Raw genomic sequence first — 21,492 nt, 5'->3', positions numbered from 1 at the left:
TCTGCCAAGAAAAAAGAATAAACAATTTGAACTTTGCCTTAGATTTCAGTCTAGGAATTTGCAGTACTTTAATGCTACATATTTTGTTCAACCTACAAAAACCCACAATGTTTATGGAAACCTAGGAGAGCCAACTTCCCAGTAAATATTCTTAGTATAATAAAACATTAATGCTGTGCTAACATCACAAGTTTTCATATATTCAGAAGCAAACTGTAGTGATTTCCTACATGTAAAAGATTTAGTAATTAAAATAAATAAAATTACAGCTAAACATATAACCTTAGATATTTTTCATGCCTGCCATTTGCTAGCTCCTCAGTAATAATTTAGCACCAGGGTACTGGTATATATCTCTGGGAAGAAAAAAAAACAAAAACAGTGTACAAATAATAACCAAATTCTGTGAATTCCTGACAGTTCTAAAAATTTTGACATATAATCACTTTTAGTTAAATATATATGCCCTGATGGGTACCTGAGTGGCTCAGTCGGTTAAGCATCTGACTTTAGCTCAGGTCATAATCTCACAGTTCATGAGTTTGAGTCCTGCTTCAGGTGAGCCCCACTTTTTTCTCTCTCTCTTCTTTTCCCTCCCTCCCTCTCTCTCTCTCTCTCTGAGCCTTGCTCACTTGTGCCCTCTCTCTCTAATATATATATTAGAGACTGAGATAGTCTACGATATATATATATATATATATATATCCCCTGATACTCTCCTACCCATCAAGACAACCCTGAGCATTCACTTCCTTTCTTTTCTCTTCTTTTCTTTTTCTTTTTTTAAATATAAAATTCATTGTCACATTGGTTTCCATACAACACCCAGTGCTCATCCCAACAGGTGCCCTCCTCAATGCCCATCACCCACTTTCCCCTCGCTCCCCCCCATCAACCCTCAGTTTGTTCTCAGTATTTAAGAGTTTCTTATGGTTTGACTCCTTCCCTCTCTGTAACTTTTTCCCCCTTCTCCTCCCCCATGGTCTTCTGTTAAGTTTCTCAGGATCCACATGAGTGAAAACATACGGTATCTGTCTTTCTCTGCCTGACTTATTTCACTTAGCATAATACTCCCACTTCCTTTCAATAGGGTAGTGGTGCACACTCACTGAAAATGCTGAGTCACAGTCATGTGAGGCATTCGTGCCATCTCCTGTTTAGGATTACCTGTTGAAGAAAGCTCAAAAGTGGTGAGCTAAGTAATGACCAAGAAGGAATTTAGTCCATGACTACTATTGGCTACCTTTCACTCTTTCTTGAGCTGAGTTCTGTAAACTTATACTGCCTCAGGCATGAGGAAATAATTGGCTTCACAAAAGTACAGGTCAGATTCCTTACAATATTAAACTGGGACTTACAGTACAACAAAAAATCCATGGGAGACAGCCAAGACAGCCAAGCTGAAGACGATAATCAAAACAACAAAGCTTTCCTAAAAGTATTGGACTAGTTTCTTAGCATCGTCACAATAAAAATGGACTAACACTCAGCAGAGCCACTTAGGGCAAATGCAGCCTGACTGTAGTCCAAACATGATGACACAGCGGAAAAAATTGGGCAGACTCACCTCCTCCCAAGCGGTAGGCACAGCAATAATCTTTCAAACCTCAGAAAGACATCCCAGCACACTGATACTCAGACTAGTAAATTTTGTTCTAAAACATTAAAAACAGTTTCCTATGTACTTACAGGTCTTTTTTGCTGACGGTACTTGTTATACTTTTACTTCTGTTAGCCTTGTGTTTGGCATATAGTTGAATGCTGTGCACTAATAAACAAATGATAGAAAGAAAAGTTAATAATATGGAATATAATATGGCTGAATCTAATTCTTAAAATAAGAATTCTTAAGAATGCTTAACTTGGGAGAATTGCCCAGAATGGGATCCCTCAAGGTTGATCTGGGTTTTTTTTTAATTTTTAATGTTTATTTATTATTTCTGAGAGAGAGAGAGTGAGAGAGAGAGAGTGTGTGTGTGTGTACACGTGTGCGTGCACATAAGTGGGAGAGAAACAGAGAAGGAGGGAGACACAGAATCTGAAGCAGGCTCCAGGCTCTGCACTGTCAGCACAGGGCCAGATGCAGGGCTCAAACCCAGGAACCACAAGATCATGACCTGAGCTGAAGTCAGATGTTTAACTGACTGGGCCACCCAGGTGCCCCAATGGCCTATTTTTATGTACCAAAAGAAGTTATTGTTAATTAACGGATCCATTCATTTATTCAACAAATATTTATTGACTATCTTTTGCACACCTATTGTCCTAGGTTTCTATGATTCAGGGATCAACAGAACAGGCTTGGACACTGGTCTCATAGAATTTACATTTTAGGGGGAAACATATTTTTTAAAAAATTAAAAAGGAGCAAACAAATAATGGTATAGCTATGATTGTGATTAGGGTCCAAATGGGAAGAGTTTGGAGAAATGGAAAAGTGAGAGCTGATTATGCAGAGCCATTATAGGCCATGTTAGAATTTTCTGTTTTACCTTGAGAGAAATGTGGAACATTTTATTTTTTTATTTTTTTTTTCAACGTTTATTTATTTTTGGGACAGAGAGAGACAGAGCATGAACGGGGGAGGGGCAGACAGAGAGGGAGACACAGAATCGGAAACAGGCTCCAGGCTCGGAGCCATCAGCCCAGAGCCCGACGCGGGGCTCGAACTCACGGACCGTGAGATCGTGACCTGGCTGAAGTCGGACGCTTAACCGACTGCGCCACCCAGGCGCCCCGAAATGTGGAACATTTTAAAGTGTAAAGGAGGGCTACAACATGATTACAATTTCATTTTGAAAAGAACACTCTAGTGATTTATGAGTAGAAAGGATTGGAGGAAATGAAAAAACAAGATGATGGCAGGAGTGGATAGGAGTAAAGGTCCAGTTGGGAAGCTATTGCTGTAGTCCAGCCAAGAGATAGTGGCAGTTGAGCCTGAAGAGTGGCAAATTCAAGGTTGAGAAATGTACAGACTCAAGATTCACCTACAAGGTGGCATCAACACATGCTTACAAAAAGTACAATAGTCAAGGGTAACATCAGCATTTCTGTCATGAACAACTGGGAAGATGAGGATGAGAGACTGAGAATACTAGATAAAGAGTATGTTTGAAGGATAAGAAAATGAGTCTGGATTTTGCTATGTTTAAATCAAGATGCATGAGAGGCGACCAAGAGGGGACAGCAAATAAATGTATATATGATTTGGTAGTTGAGAAGGGAAAGCGATGTTGGAGAAACCAATCTGAGTTGCTGTTGTATACATAGTATTTCTTTATACATTGTGGGAGTGGATGAGCCATCATAGGAAAGGATGTATACTAAGAAAGAAACAAGGATCCAAGACTGATTTTTGAGGAAACTCCAACTGCTAAGTAGAGGAGGAGGCACCACCAAAGGGGAAAGAGAGGGTTAGCCACGTGGGGCAGAAAGAACACTAGAGTGTGTATTACACTGTGTTGTATTTTACAGAAGCCAAGGAAAGAGAGACTTTCAAGTGGGGAAAGTGATCAGTCAAGGAATGCAAGTTAGGGGAAGACTGGAGCCATATTTCAGATTTTACAATATGGCCACCATTGAAATCTAAGCCAGAACAGCTGGAGTGGCACGGTAGGTTGAAGAGAACTTAACTGTGAAAGGCAAATAAGGCATTAGGAAAATGTGCATAGATAACTCTTCCCAGAAGACTGATCATGGGCAGAATTTTGAGCCTGCATTTCCCTATTTGTGAAATGATGATGTGAATATAATCACACTCAGAAAATATCTTGAGAAATACAAGGGTAAATCCCCGTGTTTGGGATCATTCCATTCAGTTTGGTTCAAATAATATTTCTTGAGCACATGATAGAACCTGGGACAAAGAACAAAGATGAATAGAACAAGGCGCATTCTTGCCAACAGCTAATGATTTAATGGAGAAGACAGACAAAGCATATACATTTAAGAAAATGCAGTACATTTGAAGATGAAAATATGCACAATGTGCTATGGCAGAAAGGAAGAGGACCATTTACCCCAACTGGGAAATTTGAACTAAGCTGTGAAGGAACAAATAGGAACTAGCTGGGTGGTAAAAGGAAGTATAGAGATACCACAGAAGGAACTTATGAACGTAAACAAAGGCCCAGATTGCTGGAAAACATTAAAACCCTGTATACACCTGCCCATGGAGAAAGGACAAACACTTCAGCTACTAGAATACAAAATTGGAGCGGGAGAGTTAAGTTTGGAGAGGAAGACACATCATGTTCATGAAGAACTTGGGGGCTGTTTTAAGGTTTTACCATATATTCCAGTAACTCTCTTGGTTCAAATCTAAGATCAATCACCTGTTAGTTCCATGACTTTGGATAAGTTACATAAACTTCTGGAGCCTCAATTTCCTCAGTGAAAGTATATATTTTTAATTTCCTTCATGAAAGCTTAAATAATTTCTGCATCCTAATATGAAAATTTCATGAACTCTCAATTAGGGTTAAAAATTATTTTCAGAAAAAATTATTAACAGAGGATGAAGTAGCCTTAAACCATCTAATTCAATCTACTCATTCTACATATAAAGAAACTGAGTCCCAAGGAGATTGAGAACTTATTAAAGTTCATGCCTTGAAGAAGCAGCAGAGCTTAGAGCCAATCTAAGTTCTGTTTTCTGATACTATGACACTATTGAACATTCTTCTCTTCCAGGATTTAAAAACTGAAGCAACCAAAGAGTAAAAGAGCAGGCACAGGTCATCAAATGCCAAAGTGTCAGTAGAGATGCCATACTCTGGTGGCCACAAAACTGAAGGTTGAGAATGAAGACAGGGACAAGGGGTAGGATGAGGCAGTCACATCTCCAGCCATTTCTTCCTTCCTGGCAAATCACCATGAGCTTACAGCTTGATACGTATGTTGTAAGAGGCATGGGTTTTGACAGCAGCCAGGCCAGGTTCTTAGCCCTTAGTTGTCTTTCTGTCTAGTTGTGTTTCTGTATCTGTGCTGTTTTCTGTATCTGTACAATCTGACAATAATGCCTTTTTTATGAAGCCTGATAAGTTAGGATATATGGACATGCTTAACATATTGCCTGACACAAAGGAGACAACTAAATATTTGTTTTATTTATTCCTTCAAACAAAAATACAGGACAGACCACCAGAGGCACAATTCAAGTATATTTAATGACATATACCCAGATAACTTATTTTCAAGACACCCCACAGAATCGAGGGGGCACAATAGACAATTTTATAGACAATTGTCTATCTTCTGAATTTCAGACTGACCTGCTAAGTCCTAGACAGCTAATGACAAACTAGTCAACAGCTCAGAGACCAAAGATCAGAGTCTGAATTGGACTTGGTGGAGACTTTAGCTAACAAGAAAGGAACATGTGATGGTTAGTGGGATAGGTGTGGTGTCTGTCATAGAAAGAAATGCAACTGAAGGTAAGAAAATTAAAATGGGTAAAGTAGGGAAAGAAGGTGTTAGCTACCACGTCATTGTCTGAGACACAAAACATGCTCTGGCTGTGCAGTCATAAAATGCTTTCTCTGTAATTATTAACAGCTGTCGCCTGGAAATTATTTTTGAGTTCATTCCAATGTGAATAGTAAGACAGGAAGAGTAAGCACTTTTCTTTAACTGCATGGACTTTAAGGAAGAAAGTATAAAGATTTGTGTGAAGTGGCCATGGAACTGGTTCTGTAATCTTCACATGACTCAGTACACTCCAACTATCTGATGAAAAAAAGCAGGGATCCTGATAGAACAAGCCAGGAGCAGGGTGCACATGAGGATTTTGAACCATGTTTCATTGCCTCTTCTTTCCTTCCCTGTAATTTGCTAACTTCTCTTCTTCAGCATTTGGCAACTTACATACTTCCTGTTGAAATAGCAAGGCAAAAACAAAGGCCAAACTAGGCTCTCTACATCCTTTTAATCTTGAGCCTCACAAATATTTTAATTTGCCAAAAGCATACCATATACCATCTCTCTTCACCTTTTGGATTCCACAGTCCTTTAAACCCTCATATCACAGGCTAGGTGAGGACAAAAGTGAATCTCTGTAATTCTCCCTCCTTTTTTTCTGTTTAAGAAATTTTGATGAGAAGAAATTAGGAAATATAGATGAATTTCATTCACTTTGCAACCATTCACGGAATACCTACAATGGGTCAGGTGCTGTGTTAGGTACATGAGACACAAGGATAATAAAACATAGATCCTGCCCTCAGATATGTTCAGTCTAATGGGGAGTAGACATGAAAACTAGTCTTTGTACTGCACTGTAACAAGTGCTATGAAAACAGTAAGCATGGATTAAAAGGTCTCATTCTACCAATAGATCAAGAAAACATTCATGAATAAGAGCTATTTTTAGGGGCACCTGGGCGACTCAGTCAGTTGAGCCTTCAACTTCGGCTCAGGTCATGATCTCCCAGTTTGTGAGTTCAAGCCCCGTGCCGGGCTCTGTGCTGACAGCTCAGAGCCTGGAGCCTGCTTCGGATTCTGTGTCTCCCTCTCTCTCTGCCCCTCCCCTACTCACACTCTGTCTCTCTCTGTCTCAAAAATAAATTAAAAAAAAAGAGCCATTTTTAGTTGAGTCAAGATAGAGGAACAGGACTTTGCCACAGAGAATAGCATAATGGCAGATGTAACAACATGACAAACACAGGGAGGTATGAAAGGGCCTGGCAAATCTGGGTATCTGCTAATAGTTTGTTATTGATACAATAAGGGTGTAATGGAATGGATTAGGACTGGGGAGATGAAGCCAGAATAGGAGGAGGGGCTAAATTATGAAGGATTTTATATGCCATAAGAGGTTTTTTTTTTTTTTTAATGTTTATTTATTTTTGAGACAGAGAGAGAGAGAGAGCGCCAAGCAGGGGTAGGGGAGAGGCAGAGAGAGAGGGAGACACAGAATCCAAAGCAGGCTCCAGGCTCTGAGCTGTTAGCACAGAGACCAACACGGGTCTTGAACTCACGGACCACAAGATCATGACCTGAGCCCAAGTCGGACACTTAACCAACTGAGCCACCCAGGCATCCCTGGCATAAGAGGAGAGTCAAGTAGGATTTCTAGTAAGAAAGTTACTATATTGGTTCATGTGTGATGGTAGGAACCTAAACTGAAGAAATGGCAATGGGAATGGAGTGGAGGAGGTATATTTGAGAAATGTTTTATATTAGCCAACTGATTAAATGTGTAGAGTGAGGGCTAGGTAGAAGTAATGGAAGATGGACACCAGATTTGGGGCTTTTGTTCCTAGCCAGGTGGTGGTAAAATTAGCTGAAGTAGAAACTTGGAAAGGCATGAAGGGGAAATCAGTATGAACTTCTTTTTAAATTTTTATTTATTTATTTTTATTGTGGTGAGAACACGAAAGGTGAGATCCATTGTTAAGTGCTAAACACGGTAGTGTTGATTATAGGTACAATGTTGTATAGCAGATCTCTAGAACTTAATTCATCTTGCTTTGCTGAAATTTTTTTCCTATTGATTAGCAAATCCCCATTTCTCCTCTTTCCAGCCCCTGGCAATCACCATTTCAACTTGTGATTCTATAAATTTGACTCTAGATACTTCATGTAAGTGGGATCTTCTATATGCCAAAAAGACTCACACATTCACATCTATACCCCAGACCTAGGATAAAAATTCACACCAGTTTGCCCCGGGATTTTCTTGGTTTTAGAACCAGAAATTCCATGTTCCATGAACCTCCTCAGTCCCAGGCAAACCATGATCATTAATCACCCTACCCAGACTTCTTTCCCAACCTCTAGATTTATAAATCTGACTACTCTCTAATTCCACTTGAATATGTAATAGGCATCCTAAAGTTAATATGTCCAGACAGACTCCTGATCTTTCTCCTCAAATCTGCTTCTCTCACGGACTTGCCCATCTCAGTATATCATGACTCCATCTTTCTTTCTAGTGGCTTATGCCATAAACCTTGATGGAACCCACGATTTTTTTTATTTCTTCTGTAACACACACCCAATCTGTCAACATATTCTGTTGGCTTTCTTTCCAAAATATCCAAAATCTGACCAGTTCCCCTACTTCTACTGTTACCACCCCAACTAAGCCACCATAATATCTTACCTGAATCAGTGCAGACAAGTTCATAACTGATATCCCTTCTTCTACCTTTCCTCAACCCTATCCACACACAGATTTTATTCTCCACACAGCAGCCCATGCAATCCTTTAAAAAGAAACATATGTCAGATCATATCCTTTGCTTAAATTTCATAATTATTTCCCACTTACTCAGACTCAAAGCCAAAGTTCTTATATCAACCTTCTAGGTCCTTCCTCACCTGACCCCTATCTCTGTCATCATCTCCTGCTATTTTCATTCCTATTAATCTGCTTCAAACATACTGGCCTTCCTTCCTGTTGCTCGTTAGACATGGCAAACATACTTTTATCAGAAGGCTTCTGCCCTTACTCCTCCCTCTACCTGATATATGCAAGGTTCACTCTCTCATCTAGTTTAAATGTTACCTCATCAGTTTTCCCTATTTAAAATAGTATGTATTTGTGCACACACATACATACTTCCTATCCTCTTTGTGTGATGTATTTTTCTCTGTAGCATGTTCACCAAAGGACACAATTTATATTTTATTGTTGATTTGATTATTGTATATCTCCTCTACCACCAAATGAAGATCCTTAAGTGGGAACTATTTTATTTATCACTATATCCCCAGCATTTAAAAGAGCTTGCTATACAATAAATATTCAATAAGTATGTGTTATGTAAACCAATGAATGAATTATAAATTGAGATATGAACTCCAAAGGGCAGGAACAGAACATGTAACTATAAGAACATGTAACGAAAGAATCTCAACCTAGAGAGTAGGGAGAATTTTCTAAATGCCACCTGAACAGAGGGATCTGAAGGGTGAGTAGGCATTGACAAATAAAGAGGACAAAGGAATATATCAAACAGAAGGAAGAAGGTATGCAAAGGCTTTACGGCTAGAGATTCTACAGTGTGATCAAGGAACTTAAAAACAACCTGTGCTACTGGAGTACAGAGAGCAAGAGGAGATTGCTGAGATGAGATTGAAGATGTATATAGGGGCATGATTTCTGTCTGTATTGGAGAGAAATAAAAAGGCATTAGAGGAACTTAATCTTGGGAGTAGATGTGTGTATTACCTGATCCCATTTTCGTAATGCAAATATCATTCATGCTGGTATGTTAAATGGGATGAAGAGGGCTCGAGTAGAAATACTGAGACCAGATGGACCACAGCATACTATAGGCAAGAAATGATAGTTCCATGGACAATAAGATAATGGCGGAGATCAAGGAGTGACAAATTCTGAGATTCTAGGAGTTAAAATGGACAGGGTCTGGAGAGGAATTAAAGATGGGGAAGAGAGGATGAGGGAGAAAGAGATACTAGCAATGATGCTTGAATTTACTAACATAACAGATGGTGGTAATATTCACTGATTTGGCATATCGGAAGAGGACTTGACTTGGAGAGGATGGCTTAAGAGTTTATTCTTGGACATCCTGAGTCTGAGCAGCCTTTTTCACACCAAAAGGAGGAATTGGTAGAGCTTTTGGACATAGCGGACTGGAGCCATGTAGAGGTCTGGACTGGAAACAAGTATTTGGGAGCAATCATTGTAAAGATGCTTAATGAAGCCTTGAGATTGATAAGATGGCCAAATTTTTGCATGAGTTCTTACTAAGCTGCATCTTTTCTTCTCTGTAATGGAAAAAATAACTTTTTAGACAAAAGCACGATTATAATTTATCCTTATTTAGTTTCATCTTGCTATAACCTGTTATAATTTTTAAGATTATCATCCTCACTTATTTTCCCTCTCCTCTTTTCAGTTTTTTATATTCTGTAATAATAATAATAATAATAATCAGCAGCAACAGCAACAGCATGGCAAGTCATCTCTAGATGTTCATCAAGAACAGCGTGGAACCAAACAAGATAGAGAATGTATCCCACTTGGGACTTCCCTCCAGTGGCATTGGTAGAGGCAAATCCGCTTCAGATCAACCACAGCATCCAACTTTACTATTCAACAGCCCATTTTGTCTCCCAAGGACAGCAAGACAGAATGTGTCAAATTATTTATATATCAGGTAACTTTAGAAATATGACAAGAGTACTCCTAAACCTACCGTTCAAGTCCCTATTCTATCAGTTCCTTGGTTTGTGACAAGTTTGAACACATTGCTTAAACTCTCTGGCTTATGGTTTCCATTTGTAGACTATTGGTCACAGTATCTTCCCCACAGACCTGCAGAGAGGATTACATGAGGTAATGCATGCAAAGCATCAGGCACCTAATATGTACACAAAATAGGAGCTAGTTTATTTTTGTGTTATTATTACCACTATTGCCCCCAAATTTATGTGCATCTAACTTGGTACTGGAGCATATCTCTTTTTTGATAACCTGGTAGGTTCATGGGAGGACCATTGCCTCATTCCAACAGATAATAGCAACACAAGAAATCATGTATGCAAAATTGGTTATAAAATGGAGCAAGAGAGTTGTCCAAGAATAAACTACCATTAAAGGATATTTTAAAAGACAGCATAGGGACTAGATAGGATACTATTGGTTGAGCTTGAAAATAAAATTTTGCAATTTCTTTTTATTCAAATGTTAGGCAACTAATAGATGTGTACTTTTACTATCAATTTGATGCTGAAATATTTACCACATTAGCTAAATGTCTTAGGTACCTAGAAAAATAGGCTACCTACAGAAATTTACATCCTACAAAACATTGACTTATCATGGGAAGTCTAACTTTACTAATTTTACTGAAATCTGGCCTTTTTCTAAAAAAGTCTGCGCTGGCAAAACCAAGGGTTGGTGAAGAAAGAGCACAGCTTTTGGAGTCAGACATACCTAGGATGGAAATCTAACTCTTCACCTACCCCGTGAATTGCCATTAGCAATCTTCCCTGTTTGTCTCATCTTCAATTTCCTCAACTCTCAGATGTGAAAATTAATGTCAATACCTTAAGGTTGCTGAGTGTGTTAAGTGATTTATCATATGCAAAGTGCTTTATACAAAATAAGCATTCAATAAATGCTAGCACCACTTTCCTAAATACTGCTGGCTACGCACAGGTAAACAATGGGGAAATGAAAGCATGATTTTGTTCAAATGAACTGTACCCAAACTATCTTTCATTTCCAGCACTTACCTTCACAAGCTTGTCATTGGGACCCCACCATTTATTACAGCCAAGAAAGACAATGAAATGGCATCAGTTGTTAAACACTTGCTAAAAGATAAAGGAAAATCCATTTCTAATGATCTGTGCTTAATCCCATGACATTTAGTGGATGAAAAATGAGTCTCATTCTTTGCTTATAACAGTTCTTAGAGTACTTAATTTTAAATATATATATTAATCAATATAAAACATGCACTAGTAACAATGGCATAATGTAATGTAAGCTTCATGCAGGTAACGAGTTTTGTGTGATTTTTCCCTTTCTCTATATGCCAAGTGCCTGGGAACAGCACCTGCACCCAGTGGATTCAGAGTAAATATTTGGCAAGTCAATGAATGAGTGACTACACTGGTGATATCAGTGTATCAGCATTCTTACTTCCTTCTACATGTCCCTTTTCTCCCCTATCAGCTACATTTTTACTTTTTCACATTATAAGGTTGTTAATATTTGCCTGTTGTTCCGTAAGCACAGAAAAACTTGCTGTGTTTCGTCCATAGGTCACTCAAGGCTAGTTGTCTTTGCTTTCCCCAAATGTTGTGTAGTTTATTTAGACACAGCCCTGCATGCCATCTGCCTGCATGTTGGTTTGGGGAAGGGGGCTGGAGGTGCCCACTGGTGGCAGCAGCTTTACTCAGACATCAAGTGAATCCCTTGATTTTAACACCAGTTCCCATTAGCTTGCTCTTGACTCGGGCCAGAGACTTTCTGGGAATCTGCCGAACAGATTGGCTCTTGTCTCCCTGAAGCTCCTGTGATCTATAAAACTTAGGCTCCTTCAGCATGTTTGATTCACAAGCCACTCCCAGTCAGTCCCAATCTCCCAAGAATGTGTTAAAATCATTTGTTTGTTAATTCATTCCCATCCTCATTTTCTTTAACGTTATTGATTTCTTTCTTTTTGTGTTTCTCTACTTTTATTTCAGTAGATGTTAAAATGACACCTCATACCTCATTTGCCATCTTAAAGCACAGGTGTTCAAAATAATATTTTTAATACTTTGTTTAATATGTGTGTGTATGTGAAGGAATCAAGAGACACACATGATTTGTTATGGACAACTTCCTTTTGCTTTTCCTGCTGAGTTTGACTTCCCATATGAACCATAATATAGTCAATAGGTGATTGCTGATTCTCTTAGTTTTTCTTGTTTTTAATTTCAGTCTGAGATTTATGTTAATTCTGTGATACAAATTTTAAGCCACATTAAAATCTTTTCTTTCTTTTTACAAAATGCAGCTAAAACAAATATATATATATATATATATATTTGAAAAACAACATCCCCTCCCTTCCCACACACACACTGTGGATGAGCAAAATCCTACCTCATAGACAATGGAGTTGAGGAAGGATGGGGTGGGGGAAGGTGAATGAGCAACTGTGACCTGACTTCCCTGTTGTAGGGCCACAGAGCCAATGTATTAAACCAGCCAACATTGTCTAAAAGGGATTGATCCTGGAGAATTCTAGGAAAAAATATCCAAAGACTATCTACATTTATCACACCTTTACCTAAAGAGAAACAATTCTCTTACCAAATTCATTCACTCAACTAGCACATATTTGGGAAGGAAGGAGTCTCATTAAATGATGATTAAATATCATCAAATGATATTGATCCTATCATTTTCTAACTCTTTCACCTATGTTACATTTTTTTTTCATGGTCACAGCAAACTGAAGAAGTAGATATTACATTAGACTCTTGTCATTTAAAGATTTAACATTGGAGGTTTTCACTATTTTCCAGTAACCACCAAAGTATAGGACTTGTAATTTTTCTAAAGTTTTCACTTGAATCTGAGGCCCACTAAAGGTTGAAATAGGGGAACAAGTGATTAAGCAGTGAATGAGAAAAGATTTATTGGTGAGCATCTCTGTTTCAACTTGATTTTCTCATCTCTCTCAGCTCCCATCTTTTGTAGCTCCAGCATCACTCTTGGATCTAAGGATTTCATGTCTCAAGAGTACCCCTTGATTATTTCAAGGGTCTCTTATAGAAGACATAATATAATGTAGCAATGCTGACCCAGGAAAAAAAAATAGCAAACTAGCAAAAAAAAAAATGGATTCAAGACCATTTTTCTAGACTTAAAAATTCATGTTGGTCCTTAGTTCACCCACTGAGATTCCTTCTAATGCTGGGGATAGAACTGCAGCAATGATTTTTATCCTCACTGAATCTGAGGCCCCATAAGGAAGAGTGCACCTCTCCCAGCAGCAGACTGTGCCCTAGGCAGTTTAAGGACCCTGTGAAGGTCAACCTGTCAACAAGGAGGCTTATCTCTTCTTTATCCACAGGAGGATATAAAGCTAACTCCCTCCTGACAAGCAGCAGGATAAGATGAGCAAATACAAACCATTCAGTTGAATCAAATGATCAGTTTAATAACAGGTAGAGATGTGTGACCTGAAGAATATGAGTTACTTGTAGAAGATTGACAAAGAAGCCAAACTTGAGTTAAGAAACAATGGTCTAAGCTCTGCCAAACTCAGAGACAGTCCGTGGCCCAGGCAGCCCATGGGTTACCAGCTTCATAATCAGTTGGAATTTTATACACCTCCATTGTTCTAGCTCATAATAAGGTGAAGCCTGAAGTCTTCCAATTGTTTTCAGCAACCAGTAAACCAGTGCCTTTGTGCATGGGAAATATTTTGTCAATGACCAAATCTGCTTCTCCTTCCAACATGTTACCTTCAAACCAATTAACTCTGATCTCATAAAGAGAAGTTTGCCAGATCAGAGATTCATAAGATCAATCCTTCCATACAATGATCAATGTATAAAAGGATTCAAAACCTCCATCATCTGAGACTCCAGAAGCTATTTATGAGCTTTCCTACTTCATGTGGCACACTTTGTTTGATATGTATGTTCTGGGTTAGTTCTGCCTTTTTTTCCCCCCAGGAAAATAAGTTCAAAAACAATTTTTTTAAACCAACAGCGTTTGGGCTGGGCCCCAGGCAGCTTAGTTAGCTGAGATACCCTTAGATAAGTATTATAAACATTTAGAAGTTACCTTGGCCAGATAATCAGTGAGATTATTAGTGTTTTCTCCCAAAGAATACAGTATGCAGAAAAGGTAAAATCTAATTCAAATTACACAAATAATAACTCAGTACATTTGTGTGACACTTTAGAATTACAGAGTACCTTCACATCTATTACTTCATTTAGTCCCTATAAGATTAATGTGAGGTAGATGTTATTCTCTTATTTACCAAGTTGAGTAACTTGCCTGAGGTGACACAGGTGCTATGTGATCAAAGCCAACTCTATATATTACTCCTTCATTGAGGACAATCCTGGTGTCCATACTAAGTGAGGCGCTGGGGCAAAAACAATGAGTAAGACAGTGTCTTTCTTTACAATGTGTTTGCAGTGTGTGTACACATATTCTCAGTAACATGTCTCATGCCTCCTGGAGTGAGCGAGAAGGCGGTCTTTTTGCTAATAGACAAGAAAACCCACGCCAGGCACCATTCCAGTTGAGTCTATCTGCCCTGTTTCAGCTTTGACCTGGATAGGTCATAAACCATGTGAAAAGATTGCTCAGTCATTGTGCCGATTCGGTCTTTGCTGAGATTCATAAAGTTGCCTAAAAGCTGAAAAGCAACCTGATTTATCAGATCATTGTTATGAGAGCCATTAATGTCACATTCATTGTGTCAGGCTGCATCTGTGCCCAGGTTACTCCCTAGGAAAAAGTAGGGGCAAGTCTGGAAGTTGCAGTAACTAAGAAGAAACCGTGACCTGAAAAAGGTTCAACGTGACCACAGCTAGAAGTGAATGAAAAAGTATCTGCTGATAGCTGAAATGGAATAGAGTGACATGAAATATTATTCACTCTGATGTCCCCTAAATTATACTGAAACATTGTCAGAACGTCATTATATAAAACTGTCAAACTGTTGGCCAAAGACAAAGTTAGTGGTCTGGTTACTGGAGAGTTATCCCTGCAGGCATGCAAAATGTTACAAATGGCCATAGCCTGTGTCAGCAGTCTGCCCCTCCCCCGCCTCCCTCCACCTCCTGCACCCATCCTTCTGTCTGCACTGAAAGGCTTCCCTCTGGTATATTTAGGCTTTGTCCCCTATTTCTCTCCTGAACTATTATTCACCCAGGAGTTACTCCTCCCTAGTCCTTTGAGATCTGGCATCTGGCATGGCTCATTTTGCAGCTGGGAATCCTCTAGAACTTGCAATCATAGTCCCCTTTGGGGGAAGCTGCCACTCCTTCACATGGGACCAGCAGACAAGACAGGCCATTGTTTTCTCTGCTCAAACCATTTGTTTTCTACAGTATCACTCCAAAAAGCTGTATGATATAAGAGCCTTTACCAAATGGCTGAGGTAACTTGGCCAAAGAACTGGGCCAAGAAAGGAGTAATTTAGTTCAGTAGAAATAGTACAGGGGCAAAGCAGCCAACATGTTTAAGCCTGTGCAGCAGTGCCTACCTGCACCACCCTCCCACCAAAACCCTCAGCCCGTTGCCGTCTCCACCTTTCTTGTGGTGATCTCTATCTTCATCTTTAGAAAGCACTGGACAGAGAATTGGAATGAACTAAGGAAATAGGGTAATGTGTCCACAGGCAAGTTGAAAGGAGGGACAGGATCAGTATGGTAAGTGTCACCAGTGATGCACCATATCCTCTTGAGTTCAGACAGGTTTGTTTTGATAATGCTATTCTCTGGGTGATTTGTAGAAATCACATACACACATCAATTCTTCAAATTATGATCACTTGAAAGGTCTGGCTTATTTTTAGGTTGAGAGAAGAAGAGCCTAAATTAGATTATAACAATATTTGGATGGATGGATTTATATCATGTTTTACAAAATCATGTTTTAAATCCAGTAAATGTCAGCCAGAATCTGGGAAGAAAAACTTCGGGCACAGAACAGCTGCTAAAGAGTCTCGTAAATAGAGATATATAATGCTGAATTTTCTTAAAGGGTACCCAAAGTAAAGTATCTCTGCCATGGAAGCCACCCACTCAGCAATTCGACTGTCAAAAAATATTTCCACTGTACAGAGAGAATCTTGTGCCAAGCCAGGTGCAACCATGACAAACTGTAAATGTCTAAAGTTGTACAAAAAGCCTCTTTATAAAATAGTGGTTGGATATTTTTCCAATAACACTGAATATCAAAAGACAGCACCAACAGTACATTTCCAGAAATCATAATCACTTCCTCCATTAAAAACATCTACTCAGAGCCTTCCCTTGTGACGAGCAACTTCATCTGGCTTTATTTTTATAACACTTCTAATGGTTCAACTGTGCAATGGGCCAGCCGTTGTGAACAGGCCAGTTCTATTATTAGATTGGTTTAGAAGAGTCTATAATCCCAAAGAGTGAAGAGATTTATTCTCCAAAACTGGCTGTTCCCTCACAATATAAACTCTAGTCAAAGAACTTCTGTCTCTGGGAAATGAAGCGGATTTGGAAAATAAGGCGGTTTTAAACTGCTTATGTGAATACATTTTTTAAGAGTTGACTAAGTCACTGTTCTCTCCGTAGTACAAGAGATTTCAGTCTGTACCACTGAGGAAACACATTGTTGGCTTGTTTATGGACCTGTAGTTTACTAGGCCTAGGGTGACAAAGTACCAAAACCTGGGTCACTTAAAAAGAAACTTATTATCTCACAGTTCTAGAAGCAAGAAGTTCAACATCAAGTTGTTGACATGGTTAGTTCCTTCCGAAGGCTGTGAAAGAGAATCCATTCCATGCCTCTGTCTTAGCTTCTGGTGGTTTGCTGGCAATTTTTGTCATTCCTTAGGTTCGGCTACATCACCCCAATCTCTGCCTTTATCTTCACATGGTATTCTTCCTCTGTGTATCTGTGTCCCAATCTCCCCTTTTTATAAGGACCCCAGTCATATTGGAATAGGATCCCACTCTATTTCAATGGGACCACATCTTAACTAATTACATCTGCAACAACTCTGTTTCCAAATAAGCTCACATTCTGAGCTACTGGGGTTAAGACTTCAACATATGAATTTCAAGGGGGCACAATTCAACTCATAACAGAACCAAATCCATGTTCGGTATCTATTGGACCAACTTCCAGAAAATCATCCTAAAAGAAAAAGAATTCAGTTGTAAACTAATGCTTTCCTTTCACTTTTCTCTTATATGCCACCTCTCTGTTCTTGGCTTTTGAAGGAGGGATGCATATTTATGAATGATAGGCTTTTATCAGGGTAAAAGCTGTGGAAAGTTTTGATCCATACTTAGACATTAGAATTAAATTTTACCAGAGACTAATTTCCAAGACTGGAAATGAGTAAAGTAATATTGTTAGGCTTTATTTTAAGAGCTAAAAGTAGGGGTGCCTGGGTGGCTCAGTCGGTTAAGCAGCTGACTTTGGCTCAGGACATGATCTCATGGTTTGTGAGTTCGAGCCCTGTGTCAGGCTCTGTGCTGACAGCTTGGAGCCTGCTTCAGATGCTGTGTCTCCCTCTCTCTCTGCCCTTCCCTCACTTGTGTGCGCGCTCTCTCTCAAAATTAAATAAAACATTTAAAAATTTTAAGAGCTAAAAGTAAAATAATGGGAGCATTTTAAGTATGATAGCTAAATTTATTTCTTAAGTTGGAAATCACTTGGCTCGGAGTAGGTTTGTTTTTTGTTTTTGTTTGTTTGTTTGTTTGTTTTTACAAGAAACCAAGAGATCTTCCCCTCATCACCATGCAAACTTTGCCATTGTTGGCCTTCTTCCTTAAACTATGTTGGCTCTTATGCCTAGCTCTTCATTTTTTATTCTTTTCCTGCCTTATTCTCACTCTTTGCCACTTCAGGGTATCACACACGTCGCCTTCCAACTGCTAAATGTAGAATTTCCTCCAAATTATACTCCAATCCTATCCTCTTTCCCTGCTCTATCCTGTGATTGTAGTTACTTCCTGGATCCAATTATCATTTTTAGGCACCTGATTCCTAAGTTGATATTCTATCCTTGACTTCTCTAGCTACAGACTCATATTTCCAGTTGTTTGCACCTGAAACTCAATAAAACTAAAATTGAGAGCATCATATCCTCCACTCCCTCTGCTATTTTCTCCTCTCTATTATGTTGTTTCTGTTAATTTATTATTCTTCCACTCCACCAGGCTCAGAACCTTGCAATCATCACATATGTGTTTCTTATTGTTTCCATTATTCAGTCATTCTAGAAATTCTGTTGTCTCTGTCTCTGATATGTATGTGATCTGTCTTTAAGTTGTCTTAGTCCAAAGCCCTTATTATTTTTCACCAGAGTCTAAATTGCTTCCTGTTATCTCAGCCTCTCTCCGCTCCATTCTAAATTATACCCTGCTTCTCCCACTTCCAAGAGTTCAGCTGGAAAACATAACTGATTCTCCATTTCCTGTAAATTTTAAACTGAGACATCAGTTTTAAACTGGCATTTCTGACCTCTATGATATGGATATACTCTTCTGGTTTTCCTTATCTCCTTCCAGTTCTATACAGGTACCCCCTTCTTTGGCCAGAGTAGACTGCTTGCTTTTTTTCTTCCAAAGGATTTGAAAGAAATGGATTTTTCCAAATAGTGTATTCTTTAAGGCTAAAGACTTATTTATTCCATGTTCTCCATTAAGTCATTTCTGATAACCAAACAGTATCTCTGATGTTTAGCATTTTGTTTGTGTTTCATTCCACTTAACACAAGCCTTAACAGAATGATAGGCCCATGGTATATGCTCAACAAATGTCTTAACTGACTACCTTTCCCAGGATGCCTTGCTTTAGAGTTACTGACATTCTTGTCTTACCTTGTCTACCAGATTGCAAAGAAAGTAAGGATTCTAGGAAGGATCCCAGAAAGGAAGGATTCTATTTCATTTATCTCTTTATACCCCTAAATGCTCTTCCAATCATTTTATTCTGGGCCTTTGATAGATAACTAATCAAAACTACTGATTTAAGCCAAAAATGATATTAGAGAATCAACATGACACACCAAAAAAAAAATGTTATAAACTTCCCATCCAATGGACAAGAAGGTCAAAATTATTATTTGATCTAAATATTTTGTTAAATGTACATCATTCACTAGATTATGTAACCTTATCTTTGAAACATCATAACAACCCTCTTATGAATATCCCATGGGCTGCTAATGGTTGGATACTTGAAGGAGTGGGGTGAGGAACAGCAGAAGGAAACTTCATGCACCCATGAGCGCTAGTGAAAGTGATGGGAAAGAAATGACCCCAAATCTTAATCTCAAGAGTGTCCCCATGACAACATTTTCATATGCAGCTCTTCCTATTGTGCTTTAGTGTAAGATTTCCTGCAAAAGACAGACCTTTAGTTTTGCCTCCTAATTACTTACACTGAACATTCAATAATAATAATAATAATAATAATAGTTGTTCTTCCCTGTACTTTCGCACAAGCTCACAGTAAACCATCCAAGTCTATTTTTGATTTATCTTGGAGGCTGAGTTCTCCAAAAGAAGAATGAGAGTCTGCTTTCTCCTCTAACACAATAACCTTGGTTTCCCTGAGCTTGTGGATACATATTGAGCAATAGTGATGCTGGAATTTCTGAAAATGCAGAGAAATTTGACACCATGATGAAACAAATGCAGTCTAAAACTACGGGTTTACAGATACGGAAACTATTTGCTATTTTTGTTTATATAAGACAAATACAGATCCCTCTCCACAGAAAGTTAGTCTAGTCCTGAATACCTTAAAATATAATTCAAATTGAAAAATATAATAGACTTTTTTTTCAGAAAATGTCTATTAAAGGTTATAGAGAATTTACTATACGTAAATAAATTTTATACAGTCTATTGCATAAAATCAAGTCACTAGAAACACTTAGATGAAAGAACTTGTCCAAGTCTTGTGGAGATGGTATTAGCATTCAGGAAAATTGCTGTTTCCAGCAAAGGACAGTGAAAAGCAAGCTAGTCTGAGGTGTTTGGGTGAGGTTAGTGTTTCAGAGGCTGAGCTCCGGAGAAAGATGCCTGGTCTCCATCCTACTGACTGCATCTGTTATGCTATGATTATTTTTTACACTAGTCAGTTACTATGTCAAATTAAGCTGATAACTTTCTTTCTTTCTCTCTTTCTTTCTTTCTTTCTTTCTCTCCCTTCCTTCCTTCCTTCTTTCCTTCCTCCCTCCCTCCCTCGCTCCCTCCCTCCCTTTTGGCTCTAAGGCATTTGGATATCTATGGCTTTTTAAAAATGGCTTTATTGAGATGTAATTCATATACCATACATTTCACCCATTTAAAGTATACAATAAAATAGGTTTTAGTATAGTCACAGAATGGTGCAACCATCACCATAATCTAATTTTTTTTTAATTTTTTTATTTTAACGTTTATTTATTTTTGAGACAGAGAGAGACACAGCATGAACGGGGGAGGGGCAGAGAGAGAGGGAGACACAAGCAGAAGCAGGCTCCAGGCTCTGAGCCATCAGCCCAGAGCCTGACGCGGGGCTCGAACTCGCGGACCGCGAGATCGTGACCTGAGCTGAAGTCGGACGCTTAACGGACTGAGCCACCCAGGTGCCCCATACCATAATCTAATTTTAGGACATTTTTGATCTGTGTTTTTTGCATAATAAATTACCAACTCTTTTTTTTTTCATTTGCTGTATTCTAATTGCCTTTTTAGAATTCTTCCTACAGTCCCTGTACAGACTATGTTGAATAATAGAAGAAACCACTTTATTAATGGAGGAGGTACACAAATTAAGTTTTTTTTAAGTTGGGGAGGGACACAAATTTTAATTAATGTGAGGATAGTACTGGATGAACTCTATTTTCCTGGCTGTCTCACAAAAGGTCTAAGTTCCTAAAATTAGGCTGGTAGGACAGAGGAAAAAAAGCAATGGCCTAATTATTTTTTTCAACAGTGGGATTGGAGGTTGAACTCATGCCCTGAGAATGAAATGAATTCCCTTATCCAAGTATACATTGTAACTTTTAAGGGTCTGGGGAAGGGGAAAATGCAATCCTATACTTCTAAGTGGTATAGAGAGTAGTAATAAAACGTTGTATCATGGGCTGGATAGGTACATTCTGAGGGGGGAGAGGAGTATATTGCTTATTTCATCACTTGGCTAAGCCCAGATGGACTAGGACCAGCAATATATGACTGGGCATCTGAAGGACAGGGCCTGTTCAGTGTCAGCTTGAACAGGGCATAGAATGTAAGTACCTGTGCAGGAAATTAAACCCTAACGATGGTATTCCAGAACCACAT

General features: G+C 38.8%; 1 long non-coding RNA gene across 1 annotated transcript; it reads right to left on the bottom strand.

The window, feature by feature from the left end:
* Nucleotides 1–5,999: 5,999 nt before the first annotated feature.
* Nucleotides 6,000–9,719, bottom strand: LOC124515325 (uncharacterized). Its single transcript, XR_006962792.1, has 3 exons — nt 9,450–9,719; nt 8,105–8,207; nt 6,000–6,076 (listed from the first exon to the last, which is right to left on the bottom strand). It is a non-coding gene; the product is annotated as an uncharacterized LOC124515325 (long non-coding RNA).
* Nucleotides 9,720–21,492: the final 11,773 nt, after the last annotated feature.

Source organism: Lynx rufus, unplaced genomic scaffold (genome assembly GCF_022079265.1).
Source record: "Lynx rufus isolate CCGP_SWC_20201006 ecotype Redwood Valley unplaced genomic scaffold, mLynRuf1.p SCAF_2, whole genome shotgun sequence".
NCBI classification, from domain to species: domain Eukaryota; kingdom Metazoa; phylum Chordata; class Mammalia; order Carnivora; family Felidae; genus Lynx; species Lynx rufus.
The sequence above is the reverse complement of the archived record's forward strand: the minus strand, read 5'-3'. Positions and strand labels throughout refer to the sequence as shown.